This window comes from Gopherus flavomarginatus, chromosome 6 (assembly GCF_025201925.1).
Source record: "Gopherus flavomarginatus isolate rGopFla2 chromosome 6, rGopFla2.mat.asm, whole genome shotgun sequence".
Taxonomy (NCBI): domain Eukaryota; kingdom Metazoa; phylum Chordata; order Testudines; family Testudinidae; genus Gopherus; species Gopherus flavomarginatus.
In genome coordinates this window covers 112,270,047-112,292,642 of record NC_066622.1, presented here as the reverse complement: position 1 = coordinate 112,292,642, position 22,596 = coordinate 112,270,047, and the positions used below count along the sequence as shown (strand labels likewise).

The 22,596-nt window shown below is 40.1% G+C and overlaps 1 protein-coding gene across 4 annotated transcripts in view; it reads right to left on the bottom strand.

The window, feature by feature from the left end:
• STK32C (serine/threonine kinase 32C) overlaps positions 1–22,596 on the bottom strand; it is a 244,998-nt gene that overhangs the window by 208,867 nt on the left and 13,535 nt on the right. The gene's annotated exons all lie outside the window — the stretch shown is intronic.

The following is a 22,596-nucleotide window of genomic DNA, read 5'->3' as shown; positions in this document are numbered from 1 at the left end:
AGTGACTTGGATAGGGCCAAGTCACAAGAAGATGCAGACCACCATAGTGGTGGAGCAATCATCAGTAGCAGACCCTAGTGGGCAGAGAGCTGCCACACCACACCTAGTCACAAGGAGGCACCAGAAGAGAGTTCACCAATTTACGCAGTGATTTTCTTTTACGAAATTCCCTTTTAATGTTTGTTACTATTTTGGATTTAGGAACATAGGAATTGCAAGACTGGATCAGACCAAAGCCTGTCTAGTTCAGCGTCCTGTCACTGACAGTGGCCTGTACCAGGTTTTTCAAGAGTTAGAGGCAGGAAATTCTGCAATAGAGTGTGGAATAAACTGCTTCAAGGGGAAATTTCCTCTAAACTCCCAACAGTTAAAGATTGGCATAAACCTTGCAGCATGAGGATGAAAATAGGACCTTTCTCACTAGAGCTTAAAAATCCCATTACACCTCTACCCTGATATAACTCTGTCCTTGGGAGCCAAAAAATCTTACTGTGTTAAAGGTGAAACCACATTATATCAAACTTGCTTTGATCTGCTGGAACACGCAGCCCCACCACCGGAGCGCTGCTTTACTGCATTATATCCGAATTTGTGTTACATCGGGTCACGTTATGTCAGGGTAGAAGTGTATAGATTCAATAGAGGCTCTGACAAACAGCTCAACTTTAAAAAAGGGGGCAAACAAACCTAGTGGAAACAAACTTATCTGATTACTATTTGCTTGCAGGGGGCAGGTGGAATGAAAAACAGAGTGAATTACAACTGCAGTGGCAATGAGTTAACAGCAAAGTTGTAGCCTTAACTTGGTATGTCCTTTTGTTTAGAAATCTTTATCCTTATATTAAATAACAAACGGAGAGAACATGTACAACACACCCATACTCAAGCAGAAATGGGGGGCAAAACGCATAAGCTTCTCAAATGTTTTTTGTACTCAACTTGGGCTATGAGCCCATTAGATTAATAAATCCTCCCCATTCCAAAATATAGCAATTTATAGAAAGAAAGTGGAAACCTCCTCCCTTGACTCAAGTTGTCCCCCTTCAACTGGGGCCTCCACAACACCATGAGTAGGGGCTCCCACCATAACCAATGACTGGAACAGGAGCTTTACTCTGCACCTACTAGGGAAAAGGAATCCCACAGAATGCCCCTGTGCACCGATTGTTGGGGGATTGGGACTCTCACTTTCAAAGGGATTTTGAAAATAGAGAGATGCCTGACAGGGCCCATCTGTCCCCTCTCTAGCCTGCAAGAGCTAAGGGATTTGTGCAGCCTATACAGCTGCACCCCCTCAGTGAAGGGAATGGATAGGTAATGGATCCATCAGCACTTCATAGATAATTATGGTGTGTGAAAATCAGCTCATTCACATGAGTTTTCCTCTCTGGGGAGCTTCGTGAAGTAGAGGTACAGGCATTCCTCATTACTATTAGAGGTCAGCCCAACTCCTAGATGGTATTTCCTGACTTCTCAAACTTGCACATGCCAGAAGGACCTGGATATTTTCAGCTGATTTGAGCTTTAAGACATGGACCTCACCTAGCAATCTAGCTGGGGTGTGTATTTACTAAAAGAAATAATGCTCTCACACCAGTTCCTGAGAACTTCAGTCTCCAGAGCCATTAATCTGCTCTTTTTCCATCACCATTAATTCACACTCTCACACAAATAAAATCTGCACATACAACCTTAATAAAGAGAATGAGAGAAATCTTCAGTCACTGGATTTCTATCTTTATAAAAGTCCATAGCCCTTTGAGGAGAGGGGGAAGAGACCAGCTTAACAGGTAAACTTTTCCATGCAGTCAGTTCACTAAGTCACTCACAAATGTTCAACCATTTTTATACCTATAACGGCTAGTAAAGTCTCGGTTGATTGTTTATCTTACTCAACACTTTCTGAGAAATAGAAGCAATTGATCTTGATCAAAAAGAAACTTGTTGCTTTAATGTAATGTCACAAGAGCAGTATTTTTATGCAGAAGATTTTGATGGAAAAATCAATATGTTGAAAATTTTCACTAAAATCCCTGAATTTGCCTAATAAATGTTACCTATGGATTGCATCAAAATAAGTACATTTGTACACAATACTCTTGCTGTGACATTCAGTATGAAGTCAAGATCAATTGAACAATGTGAATAGAGAAAGCAAAATCCTGTTTTTTAGCCTCTTGCAGCAAATACTACACTAGAACTGATTAAAGCTAAAAAAATTATATCATTGTCTTTAAAGTATTGCTGAAGGATCCAGTTTTTAATTAATTGCCTTCTAATATATTAATACCCTACAAATAATTAATGTGCACAAATCTCAATGCCATCAGGAATTTTCATCAATTTTCCTAGGACTATGTAAAAATCAATGAGCCAAGTTGTCCTCACCAGCATTAAAACTCAATAGGGGAGCAAGCAGGATCCTTCTCTGAGCAGCCTTTTGTGGTGTTCCTTTCCTATTGTTCTGTTGGGGCGGGAGGCTGCCTTAATCCTATGGAAGACAACATGGGGCCTACTCTGCATATCCTAGTCTGTGGGAGGCCAGGGCCATCTATGCAGGGCCTATGATCTTATTAGCTCTGCTGTCTGTTAGCCAGGCTCCAGTGGACCTTCTCCTTTGGAAGAGGTTTTGGAACAAATTGATAAACTAAATAGTAACAAGTAAGTATTCACTCAAGAGTTCTGAAGGAACTCAAATGTGAAATTGCAGAATTATTAACTGTAGTCTGTAATCTATCATTTAAATCAGCTTCCATACCAAATGATTGGAGGATAGCTAATGTGATGCCAATTTTTAAAAAGTGCTCCAGAGGTGATCCTGGCAATTATGCCTGACTTCATTACCGGGCAAACTGGTTGAAACTATAGTAAAGAACAAAATTGTTAGACATATAGACAAATATAATTTGTTGGGGAAGAGTTAATATGGTTTTTGTAAAGGGAAATCAAGCCTCACCAATCTACTATAATTATTTGAAGGGGTCAACAAGCATGTGGACAATGGAGATCCAGTGGATATAGGTACTTAGATTTTCAGAAAGCCTTTGACAAGGTCCCTCGCCAAAGCAAATTAAGCTGTCATGTGATAAAAGGGAAGGTCCTCTTATGGACTGGTAACTGGTTAAAGGATAAGAAACAAAGGGTAGGAATAAATTGTCAGTTTTCAGAATGGAGAGAGGTAAATAGGGTATCCCCCAGTCATCTATACAGGGCCCAGTCCTATTCAACATATTCATAAATGATCTGGAAAAGGGTAAACAGCGAGGTGGAAAAATTTGCAGATGATACAAAACTACTCAAGATAGTTAAGTCCAGAGCAGACCATGAAGAGTTACAAAAGGATCTCTCAGCACTGTGTGACTGGGCAACAAAATGAAATTCAGTGTTGATAAATGCAAAGTAATGCACACTGGAAAACATCATCCCAACTATACATATAAAATGATGTGTCTAAATTAGCTGTTACCACTCAAAAAAGATCTTGGAGTCATAGTGGATAGTTCTCTGAAAACATCCACTCAATGTGCAGAGGCAGTCAGAAAAGCAAACAGAATGTTAGGAATCATTAAGAAAGGGAAAGATAAGAAGACAGAAAATATCATATTGCCTCTATATAAATCCATGGTACACCCACATGTTGAATACTGCATGCAGATGTGGTCACCCCATCTCAAAAAAGATATACTGAAACTGGAAAAGGTTCAGAAAAGGGCAACAAAAATGATTGAGGGTATGGAAAGGCTGCCATCTGAGAAAAGATTAATAAGACGGGGACTTTTCAGCTTGGAAAAAAGACAACTTGGGGGATATAACAGAGGTTTATAAAATCATGACTGGTGTGGAGAAAGTAAAGAAGGAAGTATTATTTACTCCTTCTCATAACATAAGAACTAGAGGTCACCAAATAAATCTGCTGTCCATTAATTTCAAAACAAACAAAAGGAAGTATTTTTTTCACACAACACACAGTCAACCTGTGGAACTCCTTGCCAGAGGATGTTGTGAAAGCCAAGACTATAACAGGATTCAAAAAAAAACTAGATAAGTTCATGGAGAATAGGTCCATCAATGGCTATTGGCCAGAATGGAGAGGGGTGGTGTCCTTAGCCTCTGTTTGCCAGTAGCTGGGAATGAACGATGGGATGGATCACTTTATTACCTGTTCTGTTCATTTCCCTCTGGAGCACCTGGCACTGGCCACTGTCGAAAGACAGAATACTGAGCTAGATGGACCTTTAGTCTGACCCAGTATGGCCATTCTTATGTCCTTGAAGTGATATTCTCAATGCAGAACAGGCTCCACAGAAGAGATAACAGTACTGCCCTATGCTGTATTATCTTCCATTTAAATGCTATGGGGCCAGAAGGGAGACAATGTGCATCAGCACCACCCCCCACTCTGGCTAGTCCTGCCCATGGAGAGTACTTTTCACATACACATTTGGGGGCCTAATACCCACCATTAACCCACACACTCGTATATTATATGGCTGCCATTGAAAATATTTACTGTACCACACCCATTTTCCACCATAAATGCTATGGTGCTTAGGCACTTTTAAAAAGACCTACATATAGACAAGGCATGCCAAACCTGTGAAAAATGCAGAAATTGGACTTGTTTTTGGCTTAATTGGCTTGCGAGTTGCTTGTTGGCTAGTTTTTGGCTTTAGCTTGTTGCTTCTTTTTTTGATCAGCTCCCAGCAAGCAGGGGCAAAGGGGGACAAGCAGGGTCAAGGGGTGGAGAGAATCCGAGGCACCCAGCAGGCCCACCACCGTCCCAGACTGCAAGCCGGAGGAATCTAGTCACGTAAAAAGTGTTGGGGCTCTTAGGGGTTGGCTTGTTTTGGCCTTGTTTTGAAATAGGATTAGCTTGATTTTTTGGCTTATAGTGAAAGTTGCGGTGCTTATTTACCATGTGAAAGTTGGCAACCGTGATACAGACTGTGTATTAGGCATAACAACTTAGGAAAAACTGTGCTCTGTATGTTGGCTCAGGATTCCTGGCTCTTTCATTGACTTACTAGGCATACAAACCAAAAGCCATTAAAGTCAGTGGAAAGATGTCCAATCATTTCAACAGGCTTTGAATCAGTCTCTGTGTGAATTTTTGTCCCAGTTACTTCAGAAAACGGAGGCACAGAAAAGTTATGTGCAAAATGGGAAAAGTAATGCTCCCTGTACCTACATCACAGGGATGTTGTCAGGCTTACTTTACATAATTAAGGGCTTGGATATCATTAGTAAATAGCTGTATAGCAAGTACTTGTGCTTTTATTTTGGTTTACACATACTGTGCCTCATTTACACTAACACCCATTTACACTGCTTTTTAAAGGCCTCTTTGCAGAAGCAGAGTAGTGTCAATGAGAATCAGGCCCACTACTTTTGGAAATGATGAGGAAATCCCAAGATAGGCTATATGCAAGTTGCACTGTATGATCAGGCCTAATGAGAATAAAGTAAAGCTGTGGTACGACATAGCATACCACAACCAATAAAAGGAAACTTGGAAATAAAGAGGATTGGCAGTATTTGTGCTGGCAAGATAAGCCAAGCACACCATTTATCAGAAAAAAAAATGAGGATGCCAAGTTGATTTTGATCACATCCCTGCTATCAAAATAATTCAATATAGAGTGTATCTTTGGTGTTCACTATAGTATGAATTTAATATCCTTGTATAAGTAAATTATTTCACTACCACTTTTTCTTTTCTTTTGTAACTGCAAAGGCTTGTACTAAGCTAGTGGTAACAGCACAAACTCATGTTGGCTTTTCTGGCAGGGTTTATCGTCAGTTAAAAATGCAGTGATGTATGAAAGTAAAGGAAAACAGGTCAAGGACAAAAACTCCAGGAAGTTTAATTACTGTGCTACAGACGTTTTCAGAGCAAGCAGGTAAAATAAATCCTGAAGTAGTGTTGTGATAATTGGGCCTACATATTTACCCTAATTATGTGTCCAACCCTAAAAAGTGGATAAAAGTTTTTAAATGTCTCAACGACCTATATAAACAAATGTTGATGGTAGGGGGGAGGTGGGAAAAGTATGAAAGGGAGACAGAGACTGAATAGAAAAGGCTTGTTGTTATAATTCAAGGACTGTGTTAAGACCTACCTGATAAACAAGAATAGTGAGAGACTGAAAATCAATGAACCAAAACTGGTGTTGAAAATTAGGGCAAACTGATGGACAAAATAATGAGGGGATGGGCTATTCTACCCATAAGTCTCAAAAGACACTTTGGGAAAAAAAAAAACTGGCTAGTGGAGCAAGCTTCATCATCATGGCTGCCACACCCACTGTCTAGGACCCTGAACCATCTTTGTCCTAAGCCTGAGAGAGATCCTGACTAGATTGTGCTGGAGAGAGGGACCCAGATGATATCGCCACCTGGCTCCAGCTAAATCCTGAATACAACCTGGAATGTGAACTATTTCCCCTCTCCCCATGTGTCCTTTTCCTGATTTGGTGGATAGGGGGAACATTGTGGACATATACCTGGACTTCAGCAAAGTTTTTGACACAGTCCCACATGACATTCTGATAAGTAGGCTGGAGAAATGCAGGCTCAACAGAACTACCTTTAAGTGGATACATAACTGGTTAAATAACTGCAGACAAAGAATAACTTAATGGAATGATGTCATATTGGAGGGGGGTCTCAAGTGGGGTTCCACAGGGATCTGTTCTGGGGCCAGTATTGTTTAATATTTTATTAATGACCTGGATGTAAGTAGAGAGAGAATACTGATCAAGTCTGCAGATGACACAGTGCTCCAGGTGGCTGCCAATACATTGGAGGATAGAGCTAAAATTCAGAGGGATCTTGATAAATTAGAGAATTGGGCTATCGACAACAAGAAGAAATTCAACAAAGACAAACATAAAGTGCTACAATTAGGGCTGAAAAAACAAATGCACAAATACAGAATGGAAGAAAACTGGCTTGGCAGCAGCACTACTGAGAAGGATCTGGGAGTTGTGGTGGATCACATCCTCAACTTGAGTCAGCAACACGATGTTGTTCCAAAAAAGCAAATGCCATTTTAGGTTGCATTAACGGTGCAAATAATGCAAATCAAGGAAGGTGATAGTACAGCTCTACTTGGCACTAGTTAGGCTCAGCTGGAGTACTGTGTTCAGTTTTGGACACCAAGGTATAGAGAGGATGCAGAGAAACTGGAAAGGATCCAGAGGCGAGCGACAAAGATGATCAAGGGAATGTGATGCAAGCCACATGAGCAAAGGCTGTAGGAACTGGGTATGTTTAGTTTGGAAAAGAGGAGATCAAGGGGAGAGGGATACAATAGTGGTCTTCAGATACCTGAAAGCCTACCGCAAAAAAAGATGAAGAAAAGTTGTTCTCTTTGCCACAGAGGAGAGGACAAGAGGCAATGGGTTCAAACTACAGCATAGCAGATTTAGATTAACTCTCAGGAAAGACTTTGTAACTTTGTTTCATTGTCCTACTGTTGTTAGACTGCCTAACGAGGCTTTGGAAGCTTCTTCACTGAAGGTTTTCAAAAGGAGGCTGGATAGCCACCTGTCTTGGATGGTTTAGACACAACAAATCCTTCATCATGTCTGGGGGTTAGACTAGATGACCCTTGTGGTCCTTTCTAATCCTATGATTATGAGATTCCTTTCTCACCCAAATTTCTTCTCTTTCCTATTCCTCTCCCTTTTTTCTTCTGTCTAATAAGAGTCTGTCGTAGCCAGCCAAGACTGTATAGTCTGCAACACTGATGTAAGCCTTTGACCAGAACAAGGCAACTAAAAGCAGTGCCCTAAACAACTTGATGCTAGTACAAATTTGCCATGTTTTGAAGTGTCTGACAAGACCCTCTGCTACGCCTGTGTTTTTCCAGCAGTGAAATTGCACGTGATTGTCAATACCAGAGACACCAGTTGCTTTTTCCATCTTTGCTGCTCTTTCCTCTTCCCTTTTGTGTGTGTTTGTCTTGATATTTCTTAAAAGAAACAGGATCAACTTTAACAATAACAGCAACAAAACAGGTCCAGCCCATCTCTGTTAACTTCTCCTCTGTCGAAGAGAGTGTCGAGGGTTTTTTCCTTTCAAAAATTTTTATCCAGCTAAAGGAAAAGGGATTTTGTTAAAATGAAAGCCTTAGTTAATAAGTTTACATTACAAATCTAACTTATTTTCCCCCTTTTCTGTATCATTAATAAAAGTTTTAAAGGATTTTTAATCGTGTGTTTGCCTGGATACTAAGCAGCCTGAGCATTCTGTATACCAGATCTCAAACCTTGTTTAAAAATGTTTAATGTTGGACAGTGACTGGGTTATATTAACAACTTTGTCCCATATATTACATCTTAATTAACACTTGAGTGGCTAATGAGGAATGCAATGACTGCTAAGTATACAGATGACATACACTGTATCAAGAGCTCTCCATTTCATAGAATCATAGACTATTAGGGTTGGAAGGGACCTCAGGAGGTCATCTAGTCCAACCCCCTGCTCCAAGCAGGACCAATCCCCAGATTTTTAACCCAGTTCCCTTAATGGCCCCCTCAGGGATTGAACTCGCAACCCTGGGTTTAGTAGGCCAATGCTCAAACCCCTGAGCTATCCCTCCCCCCTTAGTTTTAAGTTAGGGATGTTTCCTGATCACTTGTGCTGGAGCAGTTATCAACTAAGATTGGTCTTTAAATGTGAAATGATTGTTTTGCGACTATCTGAATGAGTAAGGATTATTCATGTGATTTTAAAATCTGCAGCATCAAACTTTTAAATTGTAAGCTCTTTTGAGCCAGGATACAGACTTATTTTCTATAAAGTGTACAGCATCTAATTTGTATCTTTACCACTTACTGTTTTCTGCCCATTTCCTTTTAGACTAAAGAACAAATATAATATAACAATATACGGTATATAGTTTCTAATTAATTACATTATGTTCTCTTTACACAGTAATTTAGCCTGCTGTCATAAAGAGAATTTGTTATTAAATTCCATTGTCACAACTGATATAATGTTACACTGCACAGTACAAATGCAAGGAGATGATTCAGAAAAGTAATGTCATGTCTGGAATAAACATTTAAATGGCTCTTTATTGGATGGTTGCCATTATTGGCTGATGATTGTTTTCAAGAGACAACTTTACCTACCTCAGCCAAAAGGTTGAACCTTAATATACATCCAACGTATCCCCATGAGTACACTTGGACAGATTTCAGTGTTGTTCAGTTGTCATAGTATCAGTTTGTGGGTGTTTGCAATATGTGCTGATGGGGAGTGTGAAACTTTTGTAATGTGTTTGGCATACAATGCTTTGAAAGTGTTCATACTGTACTTGAAGCAGTACAGAAAGGGTACTAGTAGTAACAAGCTATTTGCAAAGAGAAGGAAAGAAAATGTACATGTCCAGAGTTCTTCGCACTGACTATTTAAATGACACTTATTTTTAAGTCTTTGGGAACTGTGTGTCCTGTCAGACCCTCAAAGTACTCCAGATGACTAATTAGCATTTAATCAATATGAGTCTTGATAACTTTCCTATCTATTACTTCATTGAAAACTGCAGTTACCCTCAATTTTAACCAAATTCTACTATTGTCTCCTCCTTTGTAATCCTTATGGAGAACTGCTTACTCAGGAGCTTGATAAATTAATTGGATTATATGAGGGGATTGCTTGTGACTTCACCTGGCATTTGATTGGATCCTCACTGTACTGGATGACAGTAAAACTTGGAGTTCTCCAAACAATCTTGAAAAGAGGTCTACATTAATATTTTCCAAATGGCTTTATATCGAATATCCTGTTAATACACTATCAACAAAGTCCTGCAGATGTGAGATGTCTTGGGTGCTAAATTCTTAAATACCATAATAGTGCATTATCAATTAATTTTTTTAACAGTTTTACTGTTCCAAGTACTACACCTAGAGCCTCTTTTTTCAGTTTATGCATAATTCCTTTGTCTTTCTGCAGGTGTGACATTTACACAATGGCCTTTTCTGGCAAGCTCCTGGAAATCACAGTTGCCCCCTCAAACAAGAGAGGCACCGTGAGCAAAGATTACAAGTAAAGTAGAGTCAAAATATAATCATAGAAATGTAGGGCTGGAAGGGACCTCAAGAGGTCAGTTAGTCCATCTACCCTGCTGAGGCAGGATTAAGTATATCTACACCATGCCAGGGCTGGTCTACACTACGGGAGGAAATCGATCTTAGATACGCAACTTCAGCTACGTGAATAACATAGCTGAAGTCGAATATCTAAGATCGGATTACTCATCCATCCACACCGCGCGGGATCGATGTCCGCAGCTCCTCCCGTCAATTCCGCAACTCCCTTGGGGTTGGTGGAGTTCCGGAATCGATATAAGCGCACTCGGGGATCGATATATCGTGTCTAGATGAGACGCGATATATCGATCCCCGAGCAATCGATTTTAACCCGCCGATACGGCGGGTAGTCTAGACATAGCCCCAGAAAGAGAGCTGTGTGTGTGTGTCTCTCACCAACAGAAGTTGGTCCAATAAAAGATATTACCTCACCCATTTGTTTCTCTAACCTGACAGGTATTTATCTAACCTGTTCTTAAAACTTCCAGTGACTGGGATTCCACAACTTCCCTTGGGAAACCATTCCAGTATAGACTATCCCTACTGTTTGGAAGGTTTTTCCGGATTTCTAACCAAAATCTCTCTTTCTGCAGAGTAAGCCCATTACTACTTGTCTTACCTTCAGTGGACATGGAGAACAACTGCTGATTGTCTTCTCTGTAACAGCCGTTAACATATTTGAAGACTGCTGTCAGGTCCTCCCTCAACTTTCTTAAAGTGTAACTCCTAGAACTGGATACAGTACTCTAGCTGAGACTTCACCAGTGCGGAGCAGAATTACCTGAAGGTTGTTTTGAATTCCAATCCTGTCCTCCAAAGTGAATGCAACTCCTCCCTTGTTTTTACCAACTCTTGTTTAGGAGCAATGCTTTTAAAACTTAGCCCAGAAAATCCCCATTTTTACTAAAGTTTTAACCCCTCCATCCCTCTGCACACACACCATAGGCTTCCAATTTAATAATATTAACAATTAATAGTATTCATTCTCTAGCTTTAGTACATTCCTTCAGGATCAGTTCAGTGACCTGGTAAGATTTAGTAAATTACATACATCCCTGGTCAGTGGAGTTACACCAGGAATTAATCTGACCTCCTATCTTAAAAAAAAAAAAACATTGTGCCTGTAAGGCCCAACCCTGAGCATATAGGGGCTGTGACTGTGGCTTCTGCTTTCACAGACTATGCAGGGATAAGGAAGGCCTCAGATGTGCTCTCCTGTCTTGCACAAATGAGTAGGCGTGAGGCACAATTTGGCCCTTTGATTTCTTTACTCTTATCCCAATGACTTACAGTCTACTTACTTCAGAGTTACTCAGTGGACTTCTGTTATGTGTCCTGTAACTAGAGTATAATTGCTAGTATAATATGACCCCATTTGGCCCTTGTGCTAGCTGGTCCATAAGGAAAATAAAACCTTGCAGGGGCACTGACCAGGCTATAAGGTAACCTGTTATACTGGAATAATTCTTTTTCATATAGAGCAGCTTGAACTAGAAGCTTCTCAGCCGGCAGCCCATATTTTATATTTCTCTTGAAAGCAAATTAACCTTATATCATGGTGTTACATACACTCCTTGTGTGAATAACAAAAAACAAACAAACTTTGGCTTCCAGGGCTGTCAATTTGACACTTTTCATGAGCTCTAAATGAATTATTAGTTCAATTAAACAGCAGGACCAAACAGCTACCCCTAAAGATTATACATACACACTCAAAGCAACAAAATATTGAGTCAAAAGATACTATTTCACGTGTGCACCTATCCACTGAGCCTAGATAACAGAGAGTCTCTGAGCAACACACTAGATATGAATTAACACATCAGAATTCACACTCCTATCTTACTGCTTAAACAGTGTTCAGAACTGTCTGTTTCCACACACATTCAAATCACTTTTAATTTTCCATAACTGTCACCTAAAATGGGAAGGGGGCAGGGAGGACCTTGATATTTATCTTTCTTTGCTAGAAGCTAATATGCTTAAGTTACCCCTTCCCCATACTTGGGAAGATAAATACAAACTAGCTTTTAGCTGTTCTTTTCTCCCCATCTCTCTCTTTTTCTGTCTATATATAGGCACACAGGACATTTTATTTTTGCACAGCATCCCTCTGTTTTTTTAAACTGGCTTTTTTTAAATGTCTGTCTTTGTGCTCATGAGATTACTAAAAACACTTATTACTGATCTGTATCTGTTTTATTAGTAGTATTCTAAAATATGTTGGAAAACAGCGTAATACGTAGGATCACAAAATGTTTCACTGAGTTGACTGTAAACTAAACAGGTAAAAGCAAGTCTTGCTACAAGAGATTTTCAAAGGCACAGAGGAAAGTTAAGCAACTAAATCTCAGAGCCTCAAAAATATCCAGGCTTCTGCCACCCCCACCACCCCAGTGTACAGAATGCCCTCTCTATTCCAATTTGGCAGGCATTACTCTCTTCTCATTCAAGACCTTCTTAAAAACTCATTTCTAATCAGTGATGCCACAAGAAGTGAGTTTATATTTTAAAAGAAATACACTGCATCTTTCCTATGTATGGATTTCCTAGCGAGGTCCATATCATGTCTGTCTCTTAGAATGTAAACTGTATGCCTCTGACTCCATGGTCTGCACTAAAACAAACAAAAATAATCTATCTGCAATTTTTCAACCTATTGCTATGACACCTAGGTTTTATGTGACCATGAGATCAAATCACAAAAAGAAATCACTTTCTTCTTTTCTAGGGCTCTGCCATTTATAAAATGATATGAGCTGATTTGTATTCAGTCACAAGCTTAAAATTATCAAGACACTGCAACTATCTTCTGAAGCTTTCATATATGCCCATATACTCAGCAAACATGTTTTTTGTTTGGGAATACCTGGGTTTGGAGTCTGAAAGCCATCTGAAACAATATGTCGTGGCATTCCAAACATTTACATTCGCTCCACTGAGACAGTCACTGCAGGCATCTGCTGAAATGATGGCAAACTTGGAAACTTTATAATGCCACAACAGGGGATGTGATTTAGAACTTCAAAAGCATGCTCTGTATTTTATTCCAGATCTAGAGACCTTCTGTTCTCAACAGCTTGTAGAGTGGCCTGTGGAGAACCGATAAGGTAGGAATTTGTTAGGACAAATTTTATCAAGGAAGCCCATCAGTTCTGAAATATTTGAAGTGACATTTCAACTCTATTTCTGATTTTTCTGGGTGTGCCCTCACCCCTCTTAATCACTGAAATGCCTCAAGGATTGTAGCTGGGTTGGTTACAGCATATATTTCCTCTACTTAATGTTAGGCAAGCAGTCTCTGCTGCCTTCAGGATTTGTTTTAACCTTATGTTCTTTCTTAGACTACCCATAAACTCAATTGTCCCTCTAGGCCTTGCAAAATCTCTCTCCTTTTCCTTCAGAAGATGTCTGGGGTGTTTGTGATACAATTAAAGGAGGTGACAAAAACAATATCAGCTAAACGACATTATATAAGTTGTCAGCATGAAGGAGCAATTGCCAGAATCCACTAACTGAGTTTAGTGAGCAGAATATTGTTGCTCAGTTAAACTATGGGCCAGATTCACTACTATGCTCTGGCTGCTTTGTACTGCTACAGTGAAGCAAAACAACCATATTCCTGATTTAAATAGCAAGTCACTGGAGTGGCATAAAACAGCCAGAGTAAACCAGTGACTCTAACCCTGTATTTTCCCTCTTTACTGCTTCAGTCTTTAGGTCTATGCAAAAAACAAAAAAATGCTCATTTTTCCCATAGTAGATATCATAGGGGCAACTCCCTCCCGCATATTAGTTCAGCAACACACTACTGCACCATTTTTTCATCCTTTCCAGCTCTTCCTTCACTCTGGGAAGCAGCAAGATCAGCCTGTAACAGTATCCACACTGGTTCTCCTTGTCAGCAATCCACTTTAGCTGAACACCATCCCAACTTCCTCTGTGCATTTATGAGGCCCATCACAATGGATGCAGGTCAGTCTAGATGGTTACCCAATGTCCTTTTTCCTTACATTTGCAACACATGATTTCACTGGCTGAGCAGACGTCTGTCCTTTTCCCATCCCACACCTGCCACAATTCTCCCCAGAGAATTTAGGGCCTGTTCCTACTCCCAATGAAATCACTGGCAACTTTCCTATTGACTTCTATGATGGAGGATCAGAGCCTAAATGCCCTAAAGCAGCATTTTTATGGGGCTGTCCATTTTCCATGGGGAATTTTTCTTTGCTATTACTTTAATTATGCTTCCCTGCTGGATAGCTTGCAATTTCACTAGTTCATACTGCTGTTGCTGTTACAGAGTTAGCTCCATAATTTTTCAGAAAGTTCCTGATTAAAATCCCAAATGATGATGACTTTCTTACTGATAAAGTCACAATTCTTTCCTTATTAATGACTCTTATAAATGCTTCTTTATTGTCAATGGATTTTGTGCCCTTTGGTAAAAGCTCCCTTTTCATATAGTACATTCCTTTTTGGAGTGGAATGGAATGCTTATCAAGCTTCATAAAACTGATGGCACAGTTATTCTTAACTACTTCTTCAGTGATGGTAAGTGAATTATAGAACACTTTCAAGTTCACTCTCCATTGCATAAATTAATGAATTGACCTGTACTTTAGTGCTCTCGATCTTTTAAGCTTCATTGCAGTTCAGAGTCTGGTTAAGTTTTGCTTCCACTCAGTCTATTCAATGGACATATCAAACTGAAAATAGGGTGGAAGGTTCAACATTTGTATCTTATCTTCCTCTTATTTAGGACTTGGCTACACTGGAGAGTTGCAGCGCTGGTGGTGGGTTTACAGTGCTGCAACTTAGTAACTGTCCACACCTGAAAGGTACATCCAGCGCTGCAACTCCTTGGCTGCAGCGCTGGCTGTACACCTGGTCTGCTTGGGGTGTAACAATTGCAGCGCTGGTGATGCAGCGCTGCTCATCAAGTGTGGAGCGCTGCTCATCAAGTGTGGCCACCAAAAGTGCTGTTATTGGCCTCCAGGGTATTAGGAGGTATCCCAGAATGCCTGCTCACAACAAACGGGAAGAATGGCTGAACCCCGAGCTCACCCGAGCTACTTATCTAAAAAACAAACACTGCTCCTGTTTGCTGGAGCAAGCGAGCGAGCGGAGGCAGGCAGGGGAATTGCTTTGGAAGGTTCACAGCTGTTTGTTTGAAGAGAGAAGTCACACGGCGGGGGGGGTGGGGAGTCCGTGTTGAGCAGCTGCTTATGTGGTCTGAAGGCTATTTAGGAGTGCATAATTTGCATTTAGTGAATAAGAGAGGGGTGGGGGAAGGGCTCGAAACTTTTAAATTGATTGCAGGTTGGTGATGTGTATGTTCCAGTCCTTAGAACTTGCAAGGCAGGGAGCTGACAGATCCAAGAATCCACTCTCTCTCTCTCCCCCACATTCCCCCACACTCCCCCTCTTTTGAAAAGCACGTTGCAGCTACTTGAACGCTGGGATAGCTGCCCACAATGCACTACTCCCAACAGCGCTGCAAATGTGGCCACACTGCAGTGCTGGTATCTGTCAGTGTGGCCACACTGCATCGCTTTCCCTACACAGCTGTACGAAGACAGCTGTAACTCCCAGCGCTGTACAACTGTAAGTGTAGCCATACCCTTAGATTCAAAAGAAGGTAATTTCTGATCCTGGTAAAGAATCAGTCAGTTTCTTCTAACTCCCATGAAGAAAGGGGTTAGAATAAGGAAACCAATATTATCCATAAAACTTCTCTCTCTCTACCTTAAAGTAGAGCTTCTGCTTAGAACGTTTCCCAGACTTCTCCTGCCTGGCTTCCTTTCACAGATTTACAGAAACAATTTACACATTCTTGCACTAGGCACTGAGTAATGACTCCAGCACCAGGCACATTGTATGGAACACTTATTTTAAAGGTCCTAACAATACAAACTCTGTTTCAAACAAATGGCACATTAGAATCATTCATCTGAGAAAATTAGTATCATGAGAACATTTCCTATCTAATTATTCACAGTGGGAAAGTATCTTTACCTCACTTCTAAAAGATAAGAGAATTACTTCAATGTTGAAATGTCTTGAAGTTCCAGAAATGAACCCTTTAACCTCCTTGGAAAAGAAGCACTAAGTCTGTCATAAAATATTTACTAGCAGCTCAATTCTTCTCTACCTTAGGGAAAGGCAGACATGAAAACTCACAACTTTCTTAGTCTTGGGGGTGGTGTGTGTTTTTAAACAGCTGAACACTATTTTTAAATGTACATTCTGTGTGCATTGTATATAACTTACACTGGATTTTTTTTTAAAATGGATAAACTTCAGCCTCCTGGTATCTGCACACATTTAGTGCCCACAAAACAATGCATTTGCCTTTTTTGTCCCCAAAGATGAATTCAGGGTATCAGTGATTACACATCTAACTACTTTACTTGCACCTAGATCTAGTAATTTAAAAATAGAAATACTGAGGTTTGCACATGCCATTTATGGCAAGCACAAGCAGAAAATGACATGACAGATAACAGAGGATAGATGCCCTAAAGGCATTTGATTAAAGGTCAGATTTAAAGATCAAAGAGCTAGGAAAACAATGCTGATGCAGGATTGGACTGAGAAGAATTTCAAGGTAGAGAGTAGCTAATATGCAGAGTTAGAAACACTTTTTTTTTGTAGGAGTTATATAAGTGTTTGGAAGAAAAGGATAATTAGTGAGCGGGCCAAGTTCTGAACCCAGAGGTATCCAGAAGGTTGCCAATGAAATCAGCAACAGTATTGCCTGAGAGCCTTGCATGTGCATCCGAAAGCACAATTTGGATCATTGTGGGAGTACAATTGCTTAATAGGAGGTATCTGGATACATTTTGGTCAATTAATAAACCATATGTGCAGTCAGTTGGACTCTACAGAATTCTGAAAATCATTAGATAATATTAACTGAGAGAGAAAAATAGCACATCCAAAAATATGAAAAATATATTTGAATAAGATGTATATTGCAATACATTTAAAAAATATACATATACATTTTCCAGTCCCTATGGTACACACTGTATGATTCATTTAAAAGAATCTACTTCAATACTTTTTTTTTTTAAAAGGATTTCACTGAAAATGTATGTACCTAAACTGAAGTTAGACGAGCATAGAATAACCAAAGCATGGCCCTAGAAAAAGAATAGTGTCTATTCTCATGCCTAGGCCCTAGTCATGTTTACAAAATGATAACTTTAGTTAATTCTAATCTTATGTTCAAAGCGCCGGATTGGTTCTGTTATATCAATGTAAATCCAGACTGGTGTTTCCCCATATTTATGTTGGTCTGACTGAGATAGTTTATAGCCCACAATGTGTATATTTTAAGTCAACCAAAATGATTGATTTTTTTCCTGGAAGAAGAAAGGAGAGAGACCACTAATCAGAGTTTAAAACATGTTTGCACTATGCCAGAATGATTTTCAATTACCAAACCATCTGCATGTAAGTATTTCTGCATTATTCAAATCACTCAAAAGAACTCCCTATTTTAAATTGATAAAAGATAACGCTGAAAAGGAGTAGAACTGGTCATTTTTAAAATATTCTTTTCTCAGAGAGCTGTAGCCATTTTATAAGCCCATCAACTGACTCCAAGGAGTATAGGCCTCCATTCACAAAGGTACTTGGCACCTAAACTGTACATTTCAGTGCCTAAATTCTAGCTGTAGGCTCCACTGCAATCCACAAAACTCCTTCGGAACCCTGTAGGCTCTTCACCTCACTTGGTGCCTAAGTTTCTGCCACTTCTGGGAATCTAAAAGCCTGTCTCCCATCTAAGCCCCAGAACTATCCACAAACCAGGAAGTGACAGGCATTTGCCCACCTGTCTTGCGTGTAGGGCCTGATCCAGTAGATGTGCTCAGTGGCAATTTACTGGATTGGCTCCCATTCAAAATCTAGGAGAGTGGTGCCACCACTCACCTTATACATACATTAAGCACAGTGGTGAGACCACTCAGCTGGGACACGAGAGGCTGGTTTAATTCTCCCCTATCTGCCAGAAGGCAGGGAGAGAGGATTTGAACAGAGGGTCTCCTACCTCTGAGTGCTCTAATCACTAATCTATGGAATAGTCTGATGTGCAGCTCCCTCAGTCTCTCCTGTTGAAGCTGTTCCACTGTGGATAAATACTTAGTGATTAGGCCAGAGAGTGAGTGGGAGTAACTGACTCTGTATCCTAGTGGTTCAGAAACCCAACTGCAAGATAGGTGACCCAGCATCTAGTCCCACTATTTCAATCAGGTGTTCACTCATTCTCACAAGAAATTATTTAGGCACCTAAGCAGGAGATGGTTTCACTTTCTTGGATCACTAGCACAGATAGTATCAGAGGGGTAGCTGGGTTAGTCTGGATATCTAAAAAGCAACAAAGAGTCCTGTGGCACCTTATAGACTAACAGATGTATTGGAGCATAAGCTTTTGTGGGTGAATACCCACTGCGTCAGACGCAACGTCAAAGTGGGTATTCACCCACAAAAGCTTATGCTCTCATACATCTGTTAGTCTATAAGGTGCCACAGGACTCTATTGCCTTTTAGCAGAGATAGGGACCTTCCTGTAGCCTGAACTTAAGCATCTCTCTCTCTCTATCAGAGAGGAAGGGCTTAGCACACACCACTTGATACCCTCATAAGTATATTGGAAGCTTAAGAGAACATACCTTCCCTTTCAGTTAAGGAAAATCAAGACATTGTCCTTTCCTTGATAAGTAATATAGTTTGACTTTTCTGGATTATGCCTTACCTTTACAAACCTGTGTTGTTCTCACTTAAATATTTTTTCTGATGGTCTTTAAATTAGACTGAAAAATACATACATCAAGCTACACAATTAAACACAAGCCTAGCCCACCAGAAATTACCTTTTGGGGCTGTTTCACAGTTGAGAATTCTTGGCATTCCACACCATTACCTCTACAGAAGAGTCCCTGCCTACAGCTGGCTTCACCATCATACCAGGTGTACGTGAATGATGTTGAGGTATTATACCGAGGGAACTGGAGAGAGTCCTCCAATGTTTGTCTAGACATCAGTTTTTAAAGCTACCACTCAAAGACTTTAAATTTATTAGTCCCACCTATTGGCCTTTGCCTTTTCTAAGCAGTTCAGAAGGTAGCAGGCAATAGATGCTATAAAAGGCTCTCTGGATAAGTTCCAGAAAAGAATAGTCAGCCAGGAAAGAATGACATTTTAACTTTAGTATTTTACCTATGTTATTTTAATGCTTATGACCTCTCCTCACAATCCCCACTTCTTACTCCTCTACAGTATTTATGGACTTGTCATTCCAATACAGCTAGGGTTATTGTTCTGCTTTGAAACAACAAGAAAAATTACCTGTACTCCCAAACCCATAGCCATTCAAGAAGGTCATGGTCAGAAAAATAGATTGCAAACCAAACTGATAAATGTTTTTAAAGATTCATAATTATCTGGACCTTGAGATACAGCAGCTCTGCTGATTAGAGCAACAGGCTTATTTTTTCTCCTCCTCTTTTTAAACAAATCTTTGATCAAGTAATTTACAGCACATGGAAGCTTAGCGAATTCATCTTTGACCTTAATAAATAGGATTGTGGATTTTATGGCAGCCTTAGGCACCAGTCCATAGTTTTCTAATCAAAACCCACATTATTTCATTCAACAGAGCTGGCAACCCCTGCTAAGCTGAGGTCAAAAGGAATCATTCTTTGACTCTGTCACAGGGTGAGCTGTCCCTTTAAGAGTGCTAGGGCTCTGCCTCAGCTGGGCCAGGTTTAGCTAACCTCCCCAGCTGAAGAGAATGAAATCAGGGATCACCTGATGGGAGTATATGACTAGAACCTAGGCTTCACAGAGAGTATATGGGCAGCCTAAACTTAGTCTGAGAGAGTTTAGGAAGGGAGTCTGCTTGAAAAAGGGTAGCTGAGAAATTTCTGGAGTTCCTACGAAGGAGAAAGGGACACCTGCAAGAAGCAGGAGTCTATTAAGGGATAAGTCTCTGGTGAGATTCCTGACTTGTAGCAAGAAAGAGTCTGCTTGGGGAGAAACCCTAGACTGGGAAGCTGGGGAAACCTATTATAAACTGAAAGGACTAACACAGCTTGAGTAGATGATTTGTGTTTTGAACTTTGGTCCAGATCTACTCAGGTATTTAGGCTCCTAATTTCCACTGAAATCAATGGAGCTTAAATACCTGGGTGGATCTGGGCCTTTGTCAATACAGCAGACTTCTAAAAGAGGAGACTGCTCAGAAAATACACAAAATATGAAGTCTGATTCTGTAGCAAAGAAAGGGAAACTGAGGCCACAGCAAGGCCTGATGCTGGATAGCTAAGGGGAAGTAAAGAAATTGAAAATCAAGAGGTCACTATATCACCAGATTTAATTACACAAAAATCTTTGGAAAGAATTCTTGGGATGTATGTAATCTTGCATAAGAACTTACCAAATAGTGAGTTACAATAATAGAATATCAATGCTAGTTGTTCTCTGCACATAAGGTCTAATTCTGCTCTCAAGCTGGACTAAATCAAGAGTAACTCCACTGATTTCAATGGAGTTATACAAATGTTAACTCAGTGTTAAGTGCCATCAGATCCACAAGATATGGAGCTCTCACACTGTATAGAGACACCAGGAAAAGAATAAGACCCAAATCAATAAAGCCTTGTTTTTTGGTAAGTAATCTTCAGTCAAGGGAGTAGTCCCCACTGAGATTAGTTGAATGACCTATGTGAGTAAGGAATTGCAGAATCAGACCCATAAAAGAGCACATTGCTATACATGTTGCTTATAATTTTATAAAGTTCTACTTTTTGTATAGACTACTTTTTTTTTTTTTCCCCAAAGCCTGCCGTTGCCACTCTGGTCCACCTTCAATAACTTCTTCCCTCTCTGACAATTTAATTTTTCAATTGGAAATGTAATAATGATTTTGATACAGTTCACTTGAACTCAGTAATGATGAGGCAGAGCCGAAGATGATCATCCTTCTGCACCTGTTTTTCTTTTATTCAATGGGCCATTGGTTATTACAGTCTGCAAACGAGGGGCTAAATCTAGACTTTGTGTAGCACCATTGAAGTCAATGGAATTACACAGGGATGAACTTGGCCCCATCTGTCCTAGAAGATATTTCTGTGAATCTACAGAACTAGTGGGGGATTTTCAATTTGATCCAAACATCTACAAAATAAACCATTTGGCAGGTTTCCAGGTAATAAACCTGTCAAGTAAATTATGTAAAAAGATTTTCCCAACCAAGAGAAACTATATTGCTACCTAATAAAAGCTTCATGCCGCTCCTTCAAAAGCCAGCTGATCCCCCTAAAGGGAGGGAAAATGCAACCTCTTGCAAGTTAGCAGAATATAACTTTCAGAAGACTATCTTCATTTTCACTGACACTTCATTTACTACATTACACTAGGGCCCATCCCTGCATGCAAAATGCCCACTGGGACTTCGATGGGAGTTAAATGTGCATAAAAACTTTGGGACTAGGACTAACATGTTCAAAAGCACATCAGCTCGTAAGTCACTTATGCCTCAATTTCAAAAGTGACTAAGGGACATGAAGCCTAAGTGTCACTGACTTTCAATGAGACTTAGGCTCCTAACTCACTTCTGTAAATTTTGAACATTTTACCTCAGGCTTACCTTGAAAAGGACATGAACAACACTGACAAAACAGACAGATTGATCCTCTCCCTTTAAAAAATTAGGTTGTTAAAAAAACCTCTGATGCTGAATAAATGCCAAACCCTTCAAAATAAGGGCTACGACTGATGGGCAACCCAATCACAGTAAGATTACCAGGATAAAACTCAGGGAATATATGCCCCTGACTCTGCTACATCCATGTTGGTGGGATGGGAGAAGACTGAAAATGTGATTTCTGCTCTCCACATGCATCACAACAGTAGAACTGACAGACAAAGCAGCAGAATAACATGATGGTCACACAGGGACTCCACATTGGCAGCAGATCTTAAGGCTGCGTTTATTGGTGTCTAGCCACTCAAATAAAACTCATGCTGCTGAAGTGCTTATTTTGAGGATGTGAACGTTTTTGTGCCAGTTAACACTGAAAGTGTCCCTTTTAAGTGCATATTGAGAGTGCATATTTTTTCTTGTTAATGAATGTACATTATATACACTTTCACAACAAGAAAGAATAACATCCCAAAATGTTGTTTCCTTCGCATTACAACCACATTTGAAAGGTAATTCATGTTTTCTTCACTTTTTACTTGCATCATGTCTTTTCCTTATTTTGCAGAGACCGGCTGGAAGGGTAAATGAAGATGGGCATCAGTAGGCTGAGAGAAGGAGGTAGACAGTATACCCACAGGTACTGTTATAGGGCAAAAGTTTCCCAGCAGTGGAAACAGTGCTTTTAAAGTTGGGAGGAGTTCAGCTTGCAGTGTTACTGTCATTTCCCCGTTATGGAGACCAGTAGAATTACACTGGTGTAGATGAGTGGAGTAT